Source organism: Vombatus ursinus, unplaced genomic scaffold (genome assembly GCF_900497805.2).
Source record: "Vombatus ursinus unplaced genomic scaffold, bare-nosed wombat genome assembly UNPS02014821.1, whole genome shotgun sequence".
Taxonomy (NCBI): Eukaryota; Metazoa; Chordata; class Mammalia; order Diprotodontia; family Vombatidae; genus Vombatus; species Vombatus ursinus.
The window spans coordinates 40,486,795-40,512,959 of record NW_020954599.1 but is presented as its reverse complement, the minus strand read 5'-3'; the positions used below and the strand labels follow the sequence as shown (position 1 = coordinate 40,512,959).

Genomic DNA, 26,165 nt, shown 5'->3' with positions numbered 1-26,165 from the left:
GGATCCTTCCTCAAAATAGAGGCATGGGGAAAGGATTCACCAACAGGAGAATGGGGCTGGCATGGAGTATGGATGTTCCAGGGTGAGAATGCTCTAGGCACTGAAGGAGGTTCTAGGGTAAGATTGCAGTTGAGGTATGGTGTTAAAGTCTAGAAAGACAGAGGCACTGCTAAGAGGATAATGCAGGTTGGCCAGTCTGGGCTCTTCCCCTAAATAGAGGAACCAGGAAGAACTCATCATTTGGAGAAAGGAGAAGGAGGCCAGGATGGTGGATGGTTATTGTGGTCTTCCTAACAATTAAAGTGGATCACCCCAATGTGGATTGTCCCTCAGGAGAATGGCCAAGTGTACACACACAAATGTGAACGTCATTTTTATGAAAGCGGTGGAAGAATTTCACGAGTTAGTGGACTCTACGAGGAGTGGATGATCTTTTCAAGGCAGAGAGTATGGAGAAGATAAAGAAGAGCAGAGCTGAGGTCAGTAACTTCCATGGATTCTAAGTAGATGAAATCACAAGAGGAAAAATAGGAAAGCATGGGATGTGTTCTAGGGATGGTGACAAACATTAAGCAGCTACCGTACATTGAATTCCAGGTACAGAGAAAAGATACAGTGTTTAGATAAAACATGGTTCCTACCTTCATGGATCTTCCACTTGTGGAGGGAAATATAGAGCATACATCAATAATATGAATACATCAGTGCTTCAAGGATCTACAATATCACTGGTGTGGATGTTTCCTCCACTGAGGTACCTCAATAACTGTGACCAAAAAATTCAGCCCATTGTAGTCAAATTAGTGATGACCTTAACTGGGCTGCTTCTCATGAAACAGATTATTAGTGCACCACCAAGACTAAACTCAGTGGCCTTCCAGCTTGATGGGACCCAATAGACCTTGTGTTCTGCTAGCTGAACCCAGGGTAACCTCTAAAACACAATGAAACACTAGAGGAAGACTTTAATGGAGGAATTGCCATAGATAACCAAAGACAGGTAGACATATGAACAGATAGGTAGGTAAAGATGTACACCAGGGGGCAGAGCCAAGATGGCGGAGTAAAAGCAGTGACTTGCTTAAGCTCTCCCCCAAACCCCTCCAAATACCTATAAAAAATGGCTCTAAACAAATTCTAAAGCAGCAGAACCCACAAAAAGACAGAGTGAAACAAATTTCCAGCCCAAGACAGCCTGGATGGTTGATCAGAAAGGTATATCACGACGGACTGGGAGAGGAGTGCAATTTGGCTTGGGTGCACAGGCTGCAGCAACCCTGGAGCAGGCCTCAGAGGACTGAATTGTGGGCAGCTGTGGTGGTTTCCAGACTTCTCAACTCATGAACGCCAAAGACAACTTAGAAGGTCAGTGGGAAAAGTCTGTGACTGCGATGAGAAAATGAGCTAGGTCTCAGCCACAAGTACTGAGCGTGCCCTTGGGGCAGCAGCTGCCTCCTGAGCGTCTGGCCCACAGACAGAGGAGGATTGCAGGGATCTCTCTGCTGGTGCAGGATTCTCTTGCTTTGCCCGTGCTTGGATCTGGGTCACAGTTCTGGGTAGGTGGTCCTAGGGCGAGGAGGAGCTCTGGTCTGGTGGAGCTTGTAGTGCCTGTGGAGAGGAAACCCTCCTCACAGTTCCAAGACAGAAAAGAGTGCTTGTACACCAGAGCACAGGCCAGGAAAGGAGTAAACACCTCGCCCTTGATCATACCACCTTGGAAGAACTGAAAATTTATGGGTCCCTAGAAGTATTTCTGAACACAGCTGCACAAAACCCCTGAAGCTTGGGACAGTATGTTCTCCACATTGGAAACAGATTCCTACCTTAACAAAGAGTTTATAACTCAAGTAATTGGCCGAGATCATGAGCAAGCAGCACAAAAAGAGTCAGACTATATTATCTTACTTTGATGGCAAAGAAGATCAAAACATACAACCAGAAGAAGACAACGAAGTCAAAGCTTCTACATCCAAAGCCTCCAAGAAAAATATGAATTGGTCCCAGGCCATAGAAGAGCTCAAAAAGGATTTTGAGAAGCAAATAAGAGAAGTAGAGGAAAAACTGAGAGTGATGCTAAAGGAGGCCCAAAAAAATACTGAAGAAAATAACACCTTAAAAAATAGCCTAACCCAAATGGCAAAAGAGGTCCAAAAGCCCATGAGGAGAAGAATGCCCTTAAAAGCAAACTTAGCCAGATGGAAAAGGAAGTCCAAAACCTTACTTCAGAAAATATTTCCTTAAAAATTAGAATGGAGAAATTGGAAGAGAGGGACAATTTGAGAAATCAAGTCACTGTAACACTAATCAAAAGAAATGAAAAAATAGAAGAGAATGTGAAATATCTCATTGGAAAAACAACTGACCTGGAAAATAGATCCAGGAGAGAACTTAAAAATTATTGGACTCTCTGAAAGCCATGAGCAAATAAAGAGCCTAGGCATCATCTTTCAAGAAATTATCAAGGAAAATTGCCCTGATATTTTAGAACCAGAGGGCAAAATAAAAATTGAAAGAATCCACTGATCTCCTCCTGAAAGAGATCCCCAAAAGAAAACTCCTAGGAATGTTGTAGCCAAATTCCAGAGCTCCCAGGTCAAGGAGAAGATGTTGCAAGCAGCCAGAAGGAAACAATTCAAGTATTGTGGAAACACAATCAGGATAACACAAGATTTAGCAGCTTCTACATTAAGGGTCCGGAGGGCATGGAGTATGATATTCCAGAGGGCAGAGGAATTAGGACTACAACCTAGAATCACCTACCCAGCAAAACTGAGTATAATCCTTCAGGGTAAAAAATGGTCATTCAATGAAATGGAGGATTTTCAAGCATTACTGTGGAAAAGACCAGAGCTGAATAGAAAATTTGACTTTCAAATACAAGACTCAAGTGAAACATGGAAGAGGTAAACAGGAAAGAGAAATCATAAGAGACTTACTGGGGTTGAGCTGTTTACATTCCTGCAGGGAAGGATGATATTTGTAACTCATGAGTCCTTTGTCAGTATTGGGGTAGTAGGAGGGAAAAAAATATTTGTTTGTATATATAGATAGATAGAGGACACAAGGTGAGTTGAGGATGAAGGGATATCTGGAAAACAGAGTTAAGGAGTGGGAGAGGATTATACTGGGAAAAGGAGAAAGGGAGAAGTGGAATGAGGTAAAATATCTCACATGAAACAGACAAGAAGGGACTTTTACATTGGAGGGGAGATGGAGGAAGGTGAGAGGGAATGAGTGAATCTTATTCTCATGGGATTTGGCTTAAGAAGGGAATAACATACACAGTGGGGTATGGAAATCTATCTTACTCTGCAGGAAGGTGGGGGGAGGGGACAAGAGAGCAGGGGGTTGATAGAGGGGAAGGAAGATTGAGGGATGGGATAATCAGAAGCAAACACTTCTGAGGAGGAACAGGGTCAAAACAGAGAATAGAATAAATGGGGGATAGGATGGGATGAAGGGAAATATACTTAGTTTTTCACAACAGGACTGCTATGGAAGTGTTTTGCATGACTACACATCTATAACCTGGATCGAGATGCTTGCCTTTTCAATGAGGGTGGGTGGGGAGGGAGGAAGGGAGAAAATTTGTAACCCAACGGTACAAAAACACTTGTTAAAAACAAAAAAAAAATTTTTTAAAAAGATGTACACCAGTAAATATAATACAGAATAATACATGATGAAAGCAAAAGAGACATGCAAAAGAGTATTCATTATTGCTGAAGTATGGAATGCACAAAAAAGAGCAATAATAATTGATTAGGCTGCAAAAGTAAATTGGGATCAAATCACAGAGGGCTTTGGATATGAGGTTTAGAAGTTCTTACTTAATGAAGTGGATGACAGGGAGCCATTGAATATTTTTGAACAGAAGTAGGGTATCTTCCTGTTTGGGGAAATAATGTATAAAATAGGGTGGAAGAAAAATAAGACTAAAGCTTGGAAGACTGATTTGATGATTAAAACATTTCATGTGAAAAATAATGATACTCTGAACTAGGGCCATGGCAGTAGGAGTGGAAACCAGGGGATGGTGTGAGAGGTTGTATCACCTCTATGATGTTACACTATAATTTAAAACCACATTGTGATTCTAGCTGTGCCTGGTTGACATTGTAACCAGCCCATAACTTCTGACACAGATGTGTTTTTTAAAATGGAGACTCAGAAATTGCTCAGGACACAGCTTATGTTTGAGTGTCAGGCTTAGAATAAGGACATCTGAGTTTAATTTCTTCCTCAGACACATACTAGCTATTTGACTCTTTGACAAGTCACTTAACTTCTGAGTTTCCTCACCTATAAAATGGGGATCTGTAATAGCACCTATCTCACAGGTTTGTTGTAAGGAATCAAATAAGATAATAATGAAAGTAGACACTTCTGGGAGCTAAGATGGTGGAGTAAGCAGTAAATAGCTGTAGCTCTGTCATGTTCACTTCCAAACAACCATAAAATAATACCTCAAAACAAATCTTGGAATAGCAGAAAGACAGGGTGGAATAGTCTTTTAGCCCAGGAGACTTGGAGGATCGTCAAGAAAGTTCTGTCTCATTTGGGTTAAAGGGTAGTGCATTCCAGGACAGGAAGCATCCCAGCAAACCAGCAGTAAGCCCCATCTCAGCAAACCAGCAGGAAATAGCCTCAAAGTGGTGGAGCAGATAAACGCCAACACCAGGACACCCCACGTGCCTTAGCATAGCCAGGGGAACAGCAGACGTTAGCTCTGAAATGTGTTTCAGTGTAGCCCTGGATAAACAGGCATTCTTCAGAGGCCAGACCTCCACGTGCTTCAGTGTAGTCCTGCGGAAATGCAGAAACACTCCTCAACACAGCACGACTAGAGGGTATCCCATGGGTCTTGGGGCAACATCAGCAGCACCAGGTAAACAGACAGGGCCTGCAGCTACTGGCACAAGAAGCCTGAGACAGAGCCCATTTCACCCTAGGAGCAGAGATCAGATTTTTGAAAAAGGAAAAGACAACCCCCCCCCCCAAAAAAGAGCAAAAACAAACAAACAAACAAACAAAAAAAGAATCTGCCCATAGAAAGTTATTATGGTAACAAGGAAGACCAAGACACAAAGTCAAAAGAAGACAACAATGTCGAAACATCTATGGGCAAAACCCCAAAGAAAAATGGGAAGTGGTCTCAAGTCCAGAATGATCTCATGGAAAAGCTCAAAATGGAGATTAAAATCATAAAAGAGAGGTAGAAGAAAAATTGGGAAAAGAAATGAGAGTGATGCAAGAGAATTATGAGAAAAGAGCCGACAGCTTGGAAAACTGCTTAAAAGGTAGAATTGTCCTAATGGAAAAGGAGATACAGAAATCCACTGAAAAAATAATTCCTTAAAGAGTACAATTGGCTAAATGGAAAGAAAGTGCAAAAGCTAATCAAGGAAAACAATACCTTAAAAGTTAAAATTGAGTAAGTGGAAGAAACCAAAGCTATCTATAGGCATATGAAGAAGTGCTCTAAATCATTTTTGATTAGAGAAATACAAATAAAAACAACTCTAAGCTACCAACTCACACCTATCAGATTGGCTAATATGACAAAAAAAGGAAAACGACAAATTTGGGAGAGGATGTGGGAAAACTGGGACACTAAAACACTGTTTGTAGAGTCGTAAAATCATCCAACCATTCTGGACAGCAATTTGGAACTATGCCCAAAAGGCAACCAAACTGTGCATACTATTTGATCCAGCAATACCACTACTAGGTGTGTATCCCAAAGAGATCGTAAAAAAGGGGAAAGGACATACATGTGCAAAATACTTATAGCAGCTATTTTCATGGTGGAAAGACTGGAAATTGAGGGGATGCCCATCAATTGGAGAATGGCTGAACAAATTGTGGTATATGAATGTAATGGAATAATTTTGTGAAATAAGAAATGATGAACAGGCAGATTTCAGAAAATCCTGGAAAGACTTGTATAAACTGATGCAAAGTGAAATGAGTAGAACCAAGAAAACAGTGCACACAGTTTCAGCAACATTTGTGTGATGATCAGCTATGACTGTCTCAGCTCTTAGCAACACAATGATCCAAGACAAGTATGAAGGACTCACAAAGGAAAACACTATCCCTATCCAAATAAAGAACTAATGCACTATGAATGCAGACCAAAGCATACTTTTTCATGGTTTTTTTTTTCTTTTTGATCTGTTTCTTCTTTCACAACTGTTACTAATATGGAAATACTTTTACATGATAGCACACGTGTAAACTATATCAAACTGCCAACCATTTTCAAAAGAGAGGAGGGGAAGGAGGGAAGGAGAAAAATTTGGAACTCAAAATCTTGTAAAAATGAATGCTAAAAATTTTCTTGACATGTGAGTGGGGAAAAACTAAAGTACTATTAAACTTTAAAAAGTGTGTACAGTCCTTTGCAAATCTTGAAGTCTTATATAAATGGTAATTATTATTATATTGTTATTTTTTGCTTTAAGACTTGGTATCATCACTACCCTAGACCTCTGGTGTATGCTATACCTTAAGATTGATGACTGTTTTCAGTAGATTAGATTATATTGTATTTGCTTAGATAAAGTATTTATTAAACTCTTAGTATGTCTCAGAACTGAGGTAAATTTTGGGAGTACAAATACAAGCAAAGAAGAAAAATGATTCCTGTCCTCAAGGAGTTTGCATTCTAATGAGTAAAGACAACACGTAAAAGAAAGTTGAAAGTAGAGGGGGAGGGGAGAAAGCAGCTGGGATTGGGGGTTAGAAAAGGGGAAGAGGTCCAAAAGTAGGGAAATAATTCAACATAGGGAGTCAGGGGCTGAGCCAGATTAGCAGTGAATATGGTTGGAGTATTTCCTCAAATGGAGGCATAAGGAAGAACTAACCAGTTGCTGAGGTGAGAAGATACAGCATGAGAAGTCTGTTAAGAAAAGTGGAAAAGAAGTTTGAAGAGTCAGGAGTTGAACCAGATTAAAAGGACTCCATAACGCTCCCCTTAAGGAAATATATAAAACAAAAACAGAAAAAAAAAAGAGATCAGGAAATCTAGACTATATCCTCTATGCCCTCTAGTGCTACCTTGCTCTGCTCCACAAAAGTTTCACCTGACTCATCACCTGATCCTTTTACTCTTGACAAGAATCAGTGCAACAATATGAGAACCAATTTAGGAACGCTAGCCTTGGACTTCCTGTTAAGGTGGCTATGTGAAAAGTCATAGGGGATCCCCACTTTGCCACACAAACCCCAACAAATGTTGAAAGGGCAATAGATAGGTAAATAAGAATGAAAGTTAAAGGAAAACAAGTTTTCTCCTCCATCAAATCCAGAACTCTAAGAAAAAGTCAAAACTTGGAAGAGGCTGGAAGAGGTTGGGAGAGTGGTCACATGGGGGAAATCAAGATTGCAGTAAAAAAACAAGAAGTCATGACTGCAGAAGGGTTGAGAGGCTGGGAGAAGGTAGCATTAGGGAAGCTAGCATGAGCTCCAATAAGCTAGCAGGCTCTCTGTAGGAGAATGGAACACATCAGTAGTAACTCCAGAAATGGGGAATGAAAGCTAGTTCCTAGCCCTGGCCCATCAGAACAGAAGCAGAGCTCTACAGAGGTCATTGAATAGGTAGACAAAGCCCAAATGTGCTAAGAGTCATGGTAAGAAAGAGGGTCTACACCAAGGAGTTTAAGAAGAGACCTGAAAACAGGACGATTTTCAATACTCAACTGGAGCCTGTCAGAAATACAGGTGAGAATGGAAACAACACCTGACTAAAAATTGTGCAGTAAGAAGGAGATAGAGACCAACCAAGACTAAAACCCATAATGAATCACAAGATGGTAAGACAGAAGCCATGGATTGAGGCATGGGGTGAGCCTGATACCAGGCACCCTATCCAGAATGGTGGTACTAGCAGCACTGCCATTCACATTATAAAAGTAACAGGATCAAACAGCACCTTCCCAATACATCCAAGAGTCCTAGAGGGGATTGAGCCAGTCCCTTGAAAAAAATTTCAATCCAAGACACAAGGCTGAAAATGTGAATCAATTGAAGAAAATGCCTAACACAACGAAGAAACATTATGGAATAAAAGAAACTCAAGAGGTAATCTTAGAAGAGAAAGTTTAAGCAGAGCATCAAAGAAGAGGGGAAATTGACTTGGCCACAAAGTCTACAACAGAGACTAGAAGAAATGAAGCAAAAACTTAAAAAAAAAGTTAATGAATCATCTTAAGGCAAAATTAAAAGGAAAATAGCTTAGAACAGATGTTGGAAAATCTTACCCAAAAAGTTATTGTTCAGTCATTTTCAGTTGTGTCTGATGCTTTGTGACCCCACTTGTGGTTTTCTTGGAAGAGATACTTGAGTAGTTTCCCAGTTCTTTCTCCAGCTCATTTCACAGATAAAGAAACTGAGGCAAACAGTGTTAACTAACTTGCCCAGTGTTACAAAGCTAGTAAGTATTTGAGGCCAGATTGGGACTCAGAGACATGAGTCTTCCTGATTCTGGGCCTAGCACTCTATCCACTGTGCTATCTAACTGCCCTCACCTGAGGAATGGGCACCTGAAAATGTAATGGAACAAAAAGAACTCAATGACTCCAGCACACAAGAAATATTAGACCAAAACCAAAAGATCAAAAAAAAAAAAAGCTTTCAAAGGTATTTTCTTCAAAGGTGCTTTCAAAAATAATTGACCTAGAAAGAAGGTCAAGGAAAGATAATTTAACAATCATTAGACTCTCTGAAAATTATGACCAAAATAGCAACAACAACAAAACCTAAAAACCGTATTTCAAGAAATCACAAAAAAAAGTTCAAATCCAGTAGAACCATAAGACACAGTAGGAATAGAAAGAATTCACTAAACATTCTTGAAAGAAAACTCCAAATGAAAACTTTCAAGAATGTTATAGACAAACTCCAAAGCTTTCAGGTTATACCTTAATTGATAAAGAGTACAATAAAAGGGAATAACAATTACTGGAGGGAAATGTGGGACAATAAGCATATTGATGTACTCTCGGTGGATCTGTGAATTGATCTGGAAATAAATTTGGAACTATGCTCCCCAAAAGTCACTAAGTCATGTATACCTTTTAACCTAGCAGTGCCATGACTAAACCTAGACCCCAAAGAGATCAAAGAAAGAGTTAAAGGAGCCACATATACAAAATGCTTATAGTAGCATTTTTATTATACCAAAGAACTGGAAATTAAGTAAATATTCATCAGTTGGTAAGTGGTCAGGGGTAAAAGGATATTGTTGAAATATAAGTAGTAATGAAGGTGATGGTTTTAGCAAAACCTGGGAGGATTTATATGAATTGAGCAGAACCAGGAGAATAATTTACACAATTACAATTACATTGCAAAGACAAATTATTTTTAATGATTTAAGAATTCTGATAAATTAAATGACCAGCCATGATTCTAGAGTATCTATAATGAAGAATTTCACCTATCTCTCAGAAGGAGAAGTAATGGGCTACATACAGAGAATGACATATATTTTTAGATATGAGCATTTCTGGATTTGTTTTGCTTGACTATATTTGCTTATTATAAGGGAGGGCTTTCATTTTGAAGTGGTAGAGTTTTGAGGGGAGAATGGTAGTTATATCCCCCCCCAAAAAAAGAAAAGGACCATCAATGATTATTTTTAATATATGGACAAGAGCAGAAAGAAGTTCAGAAACAGGCACAGACAATCAGGGCATTTCTGGAACTGTCATGTTCAATCTGAAATATACTTTAAAAAACCAAGCTGTCTTATGGTTTCATATGAAGTTTCTTTTTTGTATTTTTCTTATTGTGGGGAAATGTCTAGAATCCTTCATTAGTTCAACTTCTTAAGGCGAGTAATAGGAAATCTAAGAGGGGAGAGAAGGTGGGTCTTCCAGGCTACTGGCAAAAGCTGCTGCCTTAGTATCATCAAATCATAGAACCAGAGCTAGAAGGTGTTTCAGTCATCTTCAAGTCCAGTCTCTTCATTTTACAGATGAGGAAATCAAAGTCCACAGAGGCTGTGTCATGACCAAAATTGCATAGGTAATAAGTGTCAGGGCTGAAGTTCATGCTCAGATCCTGTTCCAAAAGCTTCGGCAGCCTTTCTTCTGTGTCATAACCAATGGCAATAACCCTACCTGCCCGGTTATGGCAACGTTTGCTTGTCTTTCACTTGAAAGGAGGGAAATCTATTTGGCATAGGAAATTTTTTGTTGTTGTTGGTTTATTCAGTCACATCCAACTCTTCATGACCCCATGGACCATAGCATGCCGGGCCATTCTATCCTGCGTTATCTTCCTAAGTCTGTCCAAGCTCATATTCATAGCTTCCGCTACACTATCTATCCATCTCATCCTCTATTGTTCCCTTTTTTTTTTTTGCCTTCAATTTTCCCAACATCAGGATCTTTTCCAATGAGTCTTGTCTTCTCATTATGTGGCCAAAATATTTAAGCCTCACCTTCAGTTTTCATCCTTCTAATGAGTATTCTGAATTAATTTCTTTAAATATTGACTGATTTGATCCCCTTGCTGTCCAAGGGACTCTCAAAAGTGTTTTCCAGCACCACAGTTCAAAAGTGCTGATTCTGTGATACTCAGTTTTCTAGTCCAGCTCTTACAGCCATATGTTACAATTGGAAAAAAACAATTTGAATATACAGACCTTGTCAGCAAGGTGATGTCTCTGCTTTTTAGTATTGCCATAGTTTTCCTTCCAAGGAGCAAATGTCCTTCAATTTATGGCTGCAGTCACCATCTGCAGTATCTCTGAGACCAAGAATATAAAATCTGACACTGTTTCCATTTCTTCTTCCTCTATTTGCCAGGAAGTGATTGGGCCAGTTGCCATAACTATAATCCAAATAGTTCATATAAAAAATTCATTAATGGCCTTAATCAATAAATAATTGCTCAATAATGTTACATAAGATTACAACAGACTGACAGCTTCTAAGTGCATTGTGTTCTTGCAGTATCTCCACCTGTTGTCAGATTGTTTCCAAACCACAACAAGGGGTTCAACATTGGGCACAAATTGTTTCTCAACGGATGGCTGGACGTATGCATTTACTCTTATTTGTTTTCTATACACTGAACCAGAGTAGTCCACTTGTTCCTTTCTGTTACTCTATAATCACATCTCATCAACTTTGTAATCATAGGATCAAGATGTTATGAATGTCTGCCTTCTCGAAGTCCATGTCAGTCTGCTTGAAAATTATGATTGCTGGGTTGCATATTACAAGCCATCTTAAAACAATTATGGACCATCACAAACACTTTGCAGAAACAAACCTTAGATTGCTCTCTTTGCAATATTAAAGCCATTTTCTGATTTATCCTCTACTTATATTGCAATTCATTTATCTGGCAGATTTTCTTTTTTTTTCATTTTTTTGTTAATTTATTTATTTTTAGTTTACAGCATTCACTTCCACAAGATTTTGAGTTCCAAATTTTGTCCCCATCTCATTCTTTCCCCTATTCCAAGAGGCATGCATATCCCTTCTCCTAATCTGCCCTCCCTTCTATCTCTCCCCCCTTCTCTTATTCCCTTCCCCTTCAATTTTCCTGTAGGGCAGGATAGATTTCTATACCTATTTCCTGTATTTCTTATTTCCCAGTTGCATGTCAAAACAATTTTTTTAACATTTGTTTTCAAAACTTTGGGTTCCTGGGGCAGCTAGATGGCTCAGTGGATAGAGCACCAGCCCTGGATTCAGGAGGACTTGAGCTCAAATCCAGCCTCAGACACATAACACTTAACTAGCTGTGTGACCCTGGGCAAGTCACTTAACCCCCATGGCCCAACTAAAAAAAAAAACAAAAACAAACAAAAACTTTGGGTTCCAAATTTTTTCCCTTCCTCCCTCCGCACCCACTCTCATTGAGAAGGCAAGCAACTCAATGAAGGTTAAACATGTGTAGTCATGCAAAACACTTCAATTGTAGTCATGTTGTAAAAAACTAAATATATTTCCCTTAATCCTATCCTGCCCTCCATTTATTCTATTCTCTCTTTTGACCCTGTCCCTCCTTAAAAGTGTTTGCTTCTGATCACCTCCTCCCCTAATTTGCCCTCACCTCTATCATTCCCCTGCTTTCTTGTCACCTTCCCCCCTATTTTCCTGTAGGGTAAGATAGATTTCCATACCAAATCGAGTGTGTATGTTATTCTCTCCTTAAGCCAAATCCAATGAGAATAAGATTCACTCGTTCCCTCTCACCTTCCCCCATTTCCCCTCCACTGTAAAAGCCTTTTCTTTTCTGTTTCATAAGAGATAATTTACCCCATTCTACTTCTCCCTTTCTCTTCCTGCCCCTTAATTTTATTCTCCAGATATCACCCCTTCATCTTCAACTCACCCTGTGCCCTCTGTCTGTCTGTCTATCTATCTATCTATCTATCTATCTATCTATCTATCTACACACACACACACACACACACACACACACACACACATATATATATCCCTCCAACATGAGTTACAAATATCATCTTTCCATGCAGGAATGTAAACAGTTCAAACTTAATAGGTCTCTTATGATTTCTCTTTCCTGTTTACCTCTTCATGTTTCTCTTGAGTCTTGTATTTGAAAGTCAACTTTTCTATTCATCTTTGGTCTTTTCATCAAGAATGCTTGAAAGTCCTCTATTTCACTGAATGATCATTTTTTTCCTCTGAAGGATTATTCTCAGTTTTGCTGGGTAGGTGATTCTTGGTTGTGATCTTATCTCCTTTGACCTCCAGAATATTATATTCCAAGCCCTGTGGTCTGTTAATGTAGGAGCTGCTAAATCTTGTGTTTCCACAACACTTGCATTGTTTCTTTCTGGCTGCTAGCAATATTTTCTCCTTGACCTGGGAACTCTGGAATTTGGCTACAATATTCCTAGGAGTTTTCCTTTGGGGATTCCTTTCAGGAGATGATTGGTGGATTCTTTCAATTTCTATTTTGCCCTCTGATTCTAAAATATCAGGGCAGTTTTCCTTGATCATTTCTTGAAAGATGATGTCTAGGATCTTTTTTTGATCATGGCTTTCAGATAGTCCAATAATTTTTAAATTCTCTCTCCTGGCTCTATTTTCCAGGTCACTTGTATTTCCAATGAGATATTTCACATTGTTTTATATTTCTTCCTTCTTTTGGTTTTGTTTTACAGTGTCTTGATTTCTCATAAAGTCACTAGCTTCCAATTGTTCCATTCTAATTTTTAAGAAAATGTTTTCTTCAGTAAGCTTTTGAACTTCCTTTTCCATTTGACCAATTTTGCTTTTTAAGGCATTCTTCCCCTTATTGGTTTTTTGGACCTCTTTTGCCATTTGGGTTAGGCTACTTTTTAAGGAGTTAGTATTTTTTTGGGTCTCCTTTAGCAAGGCGTAGACTTATTTTTCATGAGTTTCTTGAATCACTCTAATTTCTCTTTCCAGTTTTTCTTCTATTTCACTTACTTGCTTCTTAAACTCCTTTGTGAGCTCTTTCATGCCCTGGGACCAATTCATATTTTTCTTGGAGGATTTAGATGTAGGAGCTTTGACTTTGTTGTCTTCTTCTGGTTGTATATTTCAATTTTCTTTCTCACCAAAGAAAGATTCTATAGTCTGATTTTTTTTTCAAGGTTTGCTCATGATCCCAACCAATTACTTGAGTTATAAACTCTTTGTTAAGGTATGGATCTGCTTCCAGTGTGGAGAATGTACTGTCCCAAGGTTTTGTGCAGCTATTTTCAGAGATACTTCTAGGGACCTGTAAATTTTCCATTCTTCCAAGGTGATAAGATCAAGGGTGAGGTGTTTACTCCTTTCTTTGTCTGTGCTCTGGTCCATGAGTGACCACAAGCACTGTTTTCTACCTTGGAACTGTGAGGAGGATTTCCTCTCCAACACCACTACAAGCTCCACCACTCCAGCACTCCTCCTCGCCCCAGGATTGCAACCCAGAACTGTGACCCAAATCCAAACACAGGCAAAACAAGAGAATCCTGCACCAGCAAAGAGATTTCTGCAATTCCCCTCTGATCAGCCACTTGATTCCCCCTCAGTCAGTGGGCCAGAAGCTCAGAAAGCAGCTGCTGCCCCAGAGCTGCACACTGGGACTGGGGCTGGGACAGAGCTTCTATGTCACCATAGTCATAGACTTTTCCTACTGACCTTCTATGTTGTCTTTGGCTTTTGTGGGTTGAGATGTCTGGAAACTGCCACAACTGCCATGACTCAGTCCTCTGAGGGCTGCTCCAGGTTTGCTGAGGCCTGTTTTGCCTGTGCACCTACGCCTACCTACAAACTGCATTCCTCTCCCCACCCAGTGCGATAGACCTTTCGGGTCAACCATCCAGGTTGTCTTGGGCTAGAAATGTTTCACTCTGTCTTTTTTGAGGGTTCTGCTGCTTTAGAATTTGATTAGAGCCATTTTTTACATGTATTTGGAGGGGTTTGGGGGAGAGCTCAAGCAAGTCACTACTTTTACTCTGTCATCTTGGTTCCACCCCTATATGGCAGATTTTCAAGTGAACTTTTTGGCCACACAAATCAGTCATCCAGTAGAGTTTCTGTGAGAGTATAGCCACTTATAAAGGAGAATAAAGTCATATTGGAACAGATTCTTTCCATACAAAGATTAGTGTCTATGTGTGTATAAACACCCACACGCATATGTATGTATGTATGTATACATATATATGTACACATACCTACATATATAATACATTGTTAAAAACCAAGTAATATGTGCAGTTGAACTTTCAGTACATTCATCATGTAACATAATGCTTATCATTAGATAGGAGAAAAGAAAATATTTTATGTTATAGTTATCTTTTAAATTTCAGACAGTTAAATGGTATAGTAGATAGAACATTCACCTGGTATTAGGAAAATCTGAGTTTAAATCCAGTTTCAGACAGTTACTAACTATGTGACCCTGTGCAAGTCACTTAACCTCTGTCTGCCTCAGTTTCATCAATAACAAAATAGAGATAATAATAGCACCTACCTCTCAGCATTGTTGCAAGGATCAAATGAGATAACATTCATGAAATGCTTTGAAAATCTCAAAGTATCATATAAATGTTAGACAGTATTGTGGTTATTTTCATCAATTGATTAGGTGGCTAAAATTTTTTAAAATGAATTTCTATCTTTCAACAAGAAAACTTGTGAAATTCACCAACCATTTTCTACCACATATTTATGTGAGCAAGCATTTTCACTTTATTATTGTTTTAAATAAAAAATGCAGAACATCTATAAGGAACCATATTTAAGACTGCAGTATTGAGCCAAATATTACAAATCTTTGTTTAAATTTAAAAGTTTGATATCAAAATAAACTTTATATATAATTATTATATTATGTTAAACATCCAAGTTGTAATTTTATTTCATTAAAATATTATTTATATTTTATAAAATTTGTTAAAAAATAAATCTAGTATGAAATATTATAGATAATAGTAAGTATATGAGGTCATGATGGATTACTTTCTTGCAGAATGTTCCACATAAAATTTTTATAATTTTGTATATAAAGTTTTCATAGTTATAGGTAGAAAAATGTATTTTATGAAAACAAATATAAATTTTAATTTGGAGCTTTTTGGGGTAAAAATGATCTTTGTAGGTATTGTAAGTATTTCATGAATAAGTCAAAAATAATATCACAAGTAATCCTGGGAATTCACCACACGTTTTTGTTATTGTTGAAAAGAGTTCTCAGAATCCAAAATGTTGGAAATCACTACAATATTTCTCATTTACTTTTTTTGTGATCTTTGACAATCTGTGTGCATTAGGGGGAATCTCAATTTTACTTTAATTCGCATTTCTCTAATTATTAGTAATTTGGAGCATTTTTTCATATTTCTGTTAATAGCTTGGATTTCTTTCCCTGGAAACTATTCATTCATATCTTTTCACCTTGTATCCATTTCCCTCCCTCTGTGAATGATGAACCAACTGTTGACAAGCAGTCAGAAGTCCTTGCCAATGACAAGATACAAACCAGAAAAATACTGGCCCCTGGAGCCAGAGAGACCCTGACCAGACTACATAGCCTAGACTAGACCAGCAAAAGGAATCAGTGACTGAACCCAAAATGCCATTGGCTTTAATGGAAAGGTTTTGTTTAATCCTGAACTGAGAAAACATGTCCCTGTAGAAATAGCCATGCCTGAGTCTAGATATGTGGACTATGTCCTAAACCTCATTTGTTTGGAGTATGCCTATGTACTGGTTAGGTGCAGTCTGGGTCAGGAAGGAGCTATGAGTATAGGGTGGTTGCTTATTATGTACTCTCTTATTCCTTTCCTCGATTCTATGTAAAGACTAAAATACCTATGGAGTTAAAGGATTATACTTGCCTGAGGGTTTCAGGTCAAGAATTCAGTGACACAAAACAGATCCAAGGAAGAAGTGAAGTTTTCTAGTAGGCGATAGTTGAGAGCTATTCTGATTGGCTGAATCCACACTAATCATATCCCCTTAGGCATAAGCATAGCCTCTCAGAGAGAGATAAAACTAGGACATAGATAGTCACTCTCTCTCTAAGAACTATAGAAATTGGCATTCCCCTGGAAGTTTTTCTGTTTCAGTACTGAACACATAACCATCAGGGAAAACACAAAGTTTCCAAAGTCCTGGTGTTTTGAGTAGACAGATCAGAATAGTGGCTAGCTAATCTGGCGGTTAAATAACTCTCTGGAGATGAAATCCTCCAAATTTAGCTAGGATGTTCCTCCAGACAACAGATTCCATTAGTAGGCCCATATACAAAGGGTATATGGCAATTTGGTAGAAAATGCCACTGAAATAGCCTTTGACCACACAGACTGACCACAACAAGACAATGAATGAACAAATGAGTGAATGAAGCATTTATTAAGTGTTTACTATATGTAAAACACTTTGATAAGTTCTGGGAATACAAATAGAAAAGCAAGACAGTCCCTGCTCTAAAGGAACTCACATTTTAATGGAGGAGACAATACATGGAAGGTTTCAACTTCAAGTCAACTGGAAAGGTCTCATGATCTTTAGGATGCAGCAGTAAAGCTGATGTTAAGGCTTCTTTTTTAATGTCACCTCCACTGATAAAATCCCATCAATTTCTGATGCTGAATCATTTCAGAGTGCCAAAGACTTTGGTGGCAAGAACTCTCTTTTCTTGTCTTCTGTAGCTGTGGCTGTAGCACCTGCAGGAGCAGTTGCCAGGCTGCATCTTCCTAGGAAGATGGCTAAGGGCACTGGACTATTCGCATTGTTATTCCTAAGGCTCTTGAGTTCAAGGTCCTGAATGGTGAAATGGGATTTTATAGAAGTTTAATTTGCTTCCATAAAAACCACTCATCAAGTTTCCTTTCCAAGAATTCTAATATCTGACCTGTCAGTGTCTTCAATGGCTTCTTAATCCTCAAATTCTACCATTTATGAACCATATGATTTTAGGCACAGCATTAATGTAATAGAATACTTGACACCTGCAGAATCAGGAGATTTGGATTAAAATCCTACCTCTGAATTTTCCTTGCTCTGTTTCTTTCTGATGCATTATGGGCACCAGTGACCTCATCTGTAAAAGAGAGGTCATCATATTTGTAGCACCTACCTCATAGAACTGTTGTGAGGGTCAAACACAAACACACATAAAAGTGCTTCACAAACTTTAGAGCACTGAACATCTGTCAGCTATTATTATTATTATTATAAGAGTCCAGCGTAAAGCAAAATGTTTCACATATATTATCTCATTTGAGTCTTACAGCAAACTTGTGAGGTAAAGATAATAAATCTTTTAAATCCTATTAATCCACCCTCCATAGAATAGGATGCTGAGACTAGAAGACATTAACTGATTTGCCCAGAGACACACAGATTTTAAGTGAAGGAAGATGAAAAGCATTTATGTTGGCTAAACATAGCACCAAATCTAGGAGGGTGTATCTGCATACCTATGTACACAATAAAAACAAGAATTCAGTGTAGGTGAATGGAGAACAATGACCCAATGACTTTGACTCTTTTACTTTTTTTAGTGTCTCAATTTCATTTGCATATAAAGCCAGAGAAGATCATGGGAATTTCTAACCCTAAATAAAATAATTGTCTGCAAAGAACTAGTCAAAAACATAGAGATTAAAAGAAAATACTTTATCTTAGTTTGGAATCATTCCTTTTGGCTTTTGTTATCTGGGTGTGGTACTTGTGACCTCTGGTTATTAGTAAAGAGTTATTATGAGGAAAACATGTTCCATTTGTTACACTCAAGCAAGACTAAAGCTAAGATGGCCAGCATTTGCCATGAAGAGAAGAGTTCTAAAAGCTAGTAGCAAGAAGCAATGCCCAGCATCATCTATAAGACCAGGAAGTCCTCATTAAGAGGAGAAGCTCAGGAGAGTGAGATAGATTGGAAGTAGCAGAGATGCAATGTTAGAGGGAGAAAAACCGAGATACAACGTGACACTAAAACATGGGTCACACAAAGAACACCAACCAGCAGAGAGCAGACCCAAAGAAAGCAGTAGAATGACATCACCCAAAGATGATGTGGCTTTGCACTAACAGAGGAGTGAGTGGCCCTTCCCTACATATTCCCTGATCACACAAGTTCTCTATGTGTGTGTCCTGATCTGCGATTCTTATGTGTGCCTACTATTCCCTTTGATGGTATGTGCATCCTTGGGATAGTGCAACTAAAATTTGTGGGGATGTAGGTGAGAAGGGAATTTCCATAGCCTATTTTCTTACTAAGTTATTTCATTGATTACCTTTGACTTCAATTAACTGTGTCCTCTGGCTGACTAGTAAAAATAAATCCATGCTGCAAACTTTTGAATGAGGCTTTTGAGTAAATCTGGATCCACAGAATATTTTGAACCTGAGGTATCTTTTCCAGGAGCCCCATGTGTGAGAGAAGATGTGCCACAGGCATTGCATAAGTGTCAGAAATGGGATTTGCACCCTGCTTTCTCCTGATCCAAGAGTTCTTGCCACTAAATAAAGTGCTCTAAGTCTGGCTTTCTTTCCACTATACTATGCCGCCTATTAAGATAAGCAAATTGGATCAGATGATCTCTAAGGTCCCTTCCAGCTTAAAAATTCTAAGATGTTTTGGATAGAGGCTTTTTTTGATGGAAAGAAAACTCTTTATTTAGACCTTTTTCTAAAAGGACAAAGGTTTTCTTAATATGTTTTGATTAGTATCACAGTAATATCTGAATACAGAATTCCCTCTACCCCACAAAAAAATAACCATGTCCTTTTTTAAGGAGCAGATGCCCAAGATCACATCTTAAACAACCGTGGAACTTTTCACTATAAATGTAAATAATTTTCATTGTTAATTTCTAAATTTATCACCAAGCCTCTCCCATAGAAATGGAACAGACTCTGGCACATAAAGGGAAGGATATAAGCATTTATTAAGTATCTACAGTTTGATCATTGCAACAACCCTGTGAGGTAGGTGCTTTATTATCCCCATTTTACATTTGAAGAAACTGAGGCAAACAGCGGTTAAATGAGTTGCCTGGAGTCAACCAACTAGTAAGTTTCTGAGGCCAGAATTAACTCAAGGCTTCCCAACTCTAGCCCAGGGCACTATCCACAGTACCCCTAGCTGTTTCTAGAAAGATCACATAGCTAACACAATGGAGCATATACAGCCCTGGACATGAAGTAAAGATATTTAGGTTTGAATCTTGCCTTAGATATTAGTTGCGTAACCATGGGAAAGTCACTTTACTCTTCATACTCTGTTTCTTCATCTGTGAAATAGGTATAATACTTGTATTATTTACCTGATCCTGGTTGTTGTGGAGAAAGGCATTCTGCAAACCTTAAAGGTCTCCAAAAATATGAGTTCTTATCATGTGGTATGATTTCAGGGATTCTGAGATGAGTTTCTTTTCATCCAAGAAAATACTCCTTTCACTTGTTCACCGATGCTTGAAAAATCCCTTTTAAAGGAAGATGAAAACTTTCATTTTACATATATAACTTTAAATATGTATATAGACACACATATACATACATATATATGTATGTATATGTGTGTATATATCTATATCTATATCAAGACAGAGGGAGAGAGAGAGAGAGAGACAGAAGCAGAGCTGACAGTTTGATTCAAATTCATACTTAAGGTATGAATGACTCATATCAGATATGACTAGGCAATTTGCAACTTACTAGATTCCTGAAACATGTACATGTATGTATGGGGGATGGGGGAAGTTAAGGAGTCACCGCAGGAAGTGGAAAAACGAAATACATGGATAGAGAGACATGCAAAAAAGAGCACTTCATCATTGTATATTTCGACCTAGGGCTAACAAGTCTGAGCACCATCAATTACAAATGTCAGATTTTCACTTGGAAAGGATTTTCAGAGTGATATGAAAAAATTTCTAAGTCTTCTTTCTTTATTCTACTTCTTAAATTAATGGGCATTTTCACTTTGTGATTTACAAAATTTGCTAGCTACAATTTCAAAATACTTAGCGAAACTTCTCAATCTCTCAAAACACTTTGTTTGGAATGGCTTTATTTAAAAATTAATCTTCATCATTCCTCTACACTTTGTTTTTTGACAACATAAATATGATGCTATAAATAATAAACTGTGGTATAAGGAATCAGAAATGTGTATATAAACAGAATTTTCTTTGCAATGTCTAAATCAAATATATATTGTATAAATAAGTATTATGGTTCTATACCCATTGAACAATAAAAAAAATTACCATTAGGTATCCATTAGAAAAGAATTGAGAATAAAGCAATATAATACCTAAAATTAAATCAAATAACAAAATGAATAGAGTACAAAAAATACAATACAGTTCAGAAATGACAAAAATAAATAGTTATTTTAAATCAGAGACCTACAGAATGTCTAAGTTCGAAACTTTTTTACGGTTATAAGGCACTGAATTCTTTTGAGAGGAAGTGAGAATGCAGCTAGGCAAAGATGCTCTTAGAAGGAGAATATGTTTAGAAGTAGCAGTATGCAGATGAGAGACTAAGATAACATTCCACATACTTTTTGTATTGCTCAAGTATTTACTAAGAGTTTAGGGGGCTATTTACTAATTGTTGCCTGTCTGTGTCTTAGCCTGGCTGACTCAAGTGACACAAAACATAACAAGGAGTAGAAAAATGGGATACAAAGAAGCTTTTCAGTGTAAATTCTCAGGCTCCAGAGTTCTTGGGGAAAGATATATTTACCAAAATGGCACCTAAAGAGAGAGGAAATTGAGAGGAATTAATGAACACAAAATGACCTCAAGGCTATAGGGGTTAATTTGGTTCAATGGTGGAGATCTGAGGGTGGGGAGAGGAAGGGATAGAATTAAACCACTGTGGACCCAGAGTGTGAGAGTGGAACACTGGTGACTGTGGGAAGTCTAGCTCAATCCCATTTCCCAGTTCTTCTGGAGTAAAATGTGGCAGTTCCCTAAGGTAGTGAATTGAACCAAACATACAGGTCTAAACTTTTGGGTTAACTATAAGCTAATTATAATTATTCCTGGTTTCCTTCAAGGCCCAGTTTAAATTATCCCTTCTACAAGAGGCCTATCCCTATCCCAATCCCGATTTCCCCCTTCTATATGCACATACTCCCTCACCATTTGTGCCTTTCGTCTGAGATTACCTTCAATTTATCTTGAATATATCTCATATGGACACAGTTGTTCACTTTGTGCCTTCTCTGAGCTCCCTGACGTCAAGAACTATATTTCCCTTTCTTTATTTCCAGCATATAGCACTGTGATTGGCACATAATAGGGCTCTTACTAAATGCTTCTTGACTTGATGAGATTTTTAAATTTTTTTTAAGGCCATTAAAAATATCACAGTCTCATTAGTGTGTCATTAAACGCACCACCATTCACCCTGATGAAGCTGAAGTTTGTTGTTTTGTTGTTATTGTTGTTAGGGCAGCTACATATTGGAATGAGTAAGGTGAATGTGCAGTGACACTGGACCTTTTGCTAAAATTTTGTGGTCAATGTACTTAACGTATTTTTCCTATTCTGTTGAGTATTGTCATTATCTGTGTGCCTTCATGAAAATAAGGACTGTATCTTACTAAATTTTTTATCTCCCCTAGTACCTGGTGCAGTGTACTGCACACAAATGGCACCTAATGTTCATTGGATTAAAAAAAAAAGATTCTTCAGGTAATGGACAATATGGCTGAGACTGGATTCTCAGTCTTATATGTGACTAGCAAGGAAACAAATCGCTGCTGGCTGCCAATAAAGCCTTGCTTTGGTAAAACATATTCGCTGCCAAAATACCAAGCTAAGTATTTTCATATTAATTGGTATAGCCCACTCCCGCACTTCCTGGAACATGCGCCTCTGAAAGTTACATCCAATTTCCAGGCACATTGGATCAGCATCTACTCAAAACCATAGTTCATGAGGACTTGCTCAATTTTTTTTCTAATAAGGCAAAACCAGAGCATGCATTAGTTCAAAAGGTAGTTATTTAATTAAATAGAAGATTCAAAAATTCAAATACATCTGTAATCTCCTTGACTTGGGAAGTTTTCTACAATGATGCAGTTCACAACTCATCCAAGCTTACCCCATCCTGGGTAACTCTTATCCATATCCTCACATAAGTTCGAGACAGGCTGACAACCCAAAATCCTGGGGCCTTTTTTACTTTCTCCTGATATTTTGAGGATACCGTTGGAACAGTCAAGATGTCTACTTGTTATCCTTAACACTTCCCCTGCAATCATCCAATCTTCTTAAACAAATCCTGAAAACACTCTTTACTAGTCCTTATTCAAAGTTCCTTATTTGTTACAGGTTAGAGCCTGCTCAGTCAGACCCAGCATATATCTCTCCATTTCCCTTTACAATTATATTGGCCCTAACATGGATCTTCTCTGGGTACACTTGGGCTAATATATATGATTGCCCATCTTTGTTCTCTTTAGTACCATTTTTACTCCTTCTACAAGGACGGTTTATTTCCTCTATAAGGATCTGGGACTGTTATATCACAGAATGCATACTGGTTCTCTGTGAAGTTTCTGACATGTGTTGGTTGTCTGTCAAATGATAATTGCCATGTAGACCCTTCCCTGAAAAGGAATGCTCTTTTGTGACATACCCATAGACTCAGGGATGTTTTTATTCTTTTGTGGGGGCAAACCCATAGATATACCTATTCAGTACATTGAGTCCTTTAGATTTTCTAGCTAATTCTTTTTTTTAACTGCCTTTCTACCATATTATCAACAATTACCTAACACTCTACCTGTACTTTAGGCTAAAAGTGATAAGATTTATCTCACCTCCCTTCATGTCTATGAAGACAAAAAGGTAGGTTTTATTGATAGTAACTAAGGCCTATAATGAAGCATCTTTGTGTAAAGACTGATCTTGAAGAAACATATAATGGAGATAATCTGGCCTCTTTGTGTTCCATGTATATGAAATTGTCCCATATTTCAGTTTTCATCCTATTGTATCCTAGAAGAGTCTCTTCAGCTTGGTTCTACTTCAGTTTGGTTCCAATGATAGTAGGACAAGCAAGATCTGCGTATATTGTATGTGTCAACTATGTGACATTAAATAGCTGATGTCCATCAACAGTGCAAACCTGGACCAAAAAAAAATAGGCAAACAGACACAATAATATGATTCTGTATAAATAGTATGTATGGTTACTAGGAGATCTATGGGCAATGTCTGCAGGGGTGGGAAACCTGCAACCCTGAGGCCACATGTGACCCTCTAGGTCCTCAAATGCCAACCTTTGACTGAATCCAAACTTCACAGAACAAATCCCATAAAAGGCTACATGTGGCCTCAAGGCCACAGGTTCCCTACCCCTGGTCTAGAGTATCAATCTACACTGAGGGATGCAAGCAAGGTTTGAAGTTTTGAGGCAAGTAGGCTGAGGTCAATGTTCAGAGTCTGCAAAGAGAGACAAAGTAGGCAGGCATAGGTTTGGGTTCAAGCCTTTCCCTTCACTGACTCACTCAGCCACAGCAATACAGAGCCAATCCAGATTGATTGCTTATGCAGTTTGGATGAGATGGAAGTCACCAATTTTATTTCTTCCTGTGAGAGAGAGGATCATCAGTCCATACTATATGCCCTGGCTCTACCATGAGCAAGTCCCAGCACTGTAATCTGACTTACTAATTCAATATAAAGAGTCTTGAGCCTTGCCATCTACCCTCTCATGCAACTTCAGGACTTCAGAGGTTATTTGCCACTACAATTGAACTTTCTTTTATGTGTTATCTCCCCAATTTCACTGTGGGTTTCTTGAGAATGGAGACCAGTGTGCTATACCCAGATTGTTCAATGTTCAGTGTGGACATTTATACTCCAGAAACAAAAAAAGCTCTATAAATCAGAGTTTGATTTATTGCTTTGTTGATGATCTACGTTTAAGAAAGTGATAGAGAAATGTAGACTAATGTAGAAAAAACTTAAAAGTGTGGTTTTTTTTTTCTTCAGAGAGCCAATTGTTAAAAATTTACTAACACACCATTGACGGGAACTATCTTGCTTTATGTGGTTCCTCAATACTTAGCACGTAGTAGGCACTTAAAAAAACCGCTGTTTTCCATTCATTCATTCAAACTAAACACAAGGAAACAAGCAGGGGATAGTATTTTAACTGAGTGACTAGAAATGGAGTCTAAATATATACAACAAGAGAGTGAACCCACACAACATCTCAGCCGTGGTGTCACTTCATCTCAGGACAGTGGAAATCTGCCCTTGGTCCTGGTTTAGGTAGCCTCCTTAGTATGGGAAGATAGGGACTATATCACCATGCTCATCAAAGTGAGCAGAGGGGACCAAGGCTCTGTAGGTGCTAGTGATTGTAGCAAAGGTCAAGATCCTCTGGGAAGCCTTCACAATTCTAACTCTTGTCCTCCATCCCAAGTTATTATCCACTCCATAAAGTCCACATGAAAATTTTTACCCCTAACCTGGTTAGAACAGTTGACTTGCCTTAAGACATTCTTCCTGGATTCCTTTTGCTAGTGAGTAGGTACATTTTCTTGTTCCTCTTATTTTGCCCTTCTTTGCATCCTCAGTATTGGGGGGCACAGATCCTGACACATAGTAGGCACTTAACGAATGTTTGTTGACTTGATGACAACTTTAAAGATTTCAGAAAAAACACACTATTCTAGAAGACAATCTAAGTAGATTTCTATGGAGGGGATCCTGTTACAATGAACAGTGATCCTATAAGGGAAAGCATACCACAGATTATTAATATAGGTCAAAAATACACATTTCTTATGATTTTGCATCCAATCCATTCACAATATCTAAAAAAAGCAGTTTGCTCCATGAAAACATTGCTGGCTCTTACACAAACTGATGAATCCAAAACACTATGCTGTCAGTATGTTTGATGATAAGATGTTCTGCCCTTTTTCTTTCTTTTGCAAGAGAGAAGCAGCGTGTCAAATATTTCTTTGAATTCCAAAGGATGTTGCACAATACCAGATACCATGAGCTTACTCCAAGCATGATTGGAAATGATGTCTGGAATTTAGGGTCCTGCCAGTTTTTCACATCTTGAAGCAATATGGAACACAGCAGCAGAGAGGTTAGCTATTACAATATTCAAGTGGCAATTCAGCATATGAAGGAAGGTGGTTTTAAGACCCTTTTCCTATTTGTAGATTTAACATAAATTTGACAATCATATATGCTATTGAGAGAATATAGCATAGTGGATAGAGTGCTAAACTCAGATTTGGAGTTAGAAAGAGCTGGCTTCAACTACTTCTACAGTAGACATGCATCCCAAGGAAGTCAAAGAGAGAGAGAAAGGTCCCATAGATAGAAATATACACATATGTATATCTATATGCATACACATATGTATATATACATATATGTAATCATAGCAACACTTTTGTGGTAGAAAAGTAAGAACAAGGTGGGTGCCTATCAATTGGGGAATTATTGAACAGACTGAGATATATTAACATGATTGTACTGGAAGAAATTACAAAAATAAAGAATTCGGGAAACATAAGAGATCTTATATGAATGAATGAATGTAGAGTGAAGGAAACAAAACTGGTAGAAGAATGAACACAATGATTTTTGTAATATAAAAGAAAACATCATTGAAAGATATCAGAATGCTAAGTAATGCAGAAGCTAATCA

The 26,165-nt window shown here is 38.1% G+C and overlaps 1 long non-coding RNA gene across 1 annotated transcript in view; it reads right to left on the bottom strand.

Moving 5' to 3' along the window:
* LOC114024523 overlaps positions 1–26,165 on the bottom strand; it is a 92,247-nt gene that overhangs the window by 24,881 nt on the left and 41,201 nt on the right. The window contains exon 3 of the long non-coding RNA XR_003566910.1: positions 19,787–19,945. This is a non-coding gene — a long non-coding RNA (uncharacterized LOC114024523). The remainder of the gene's footprint in view (positions 1–19,786; positions 19,946–26,165) is intronic.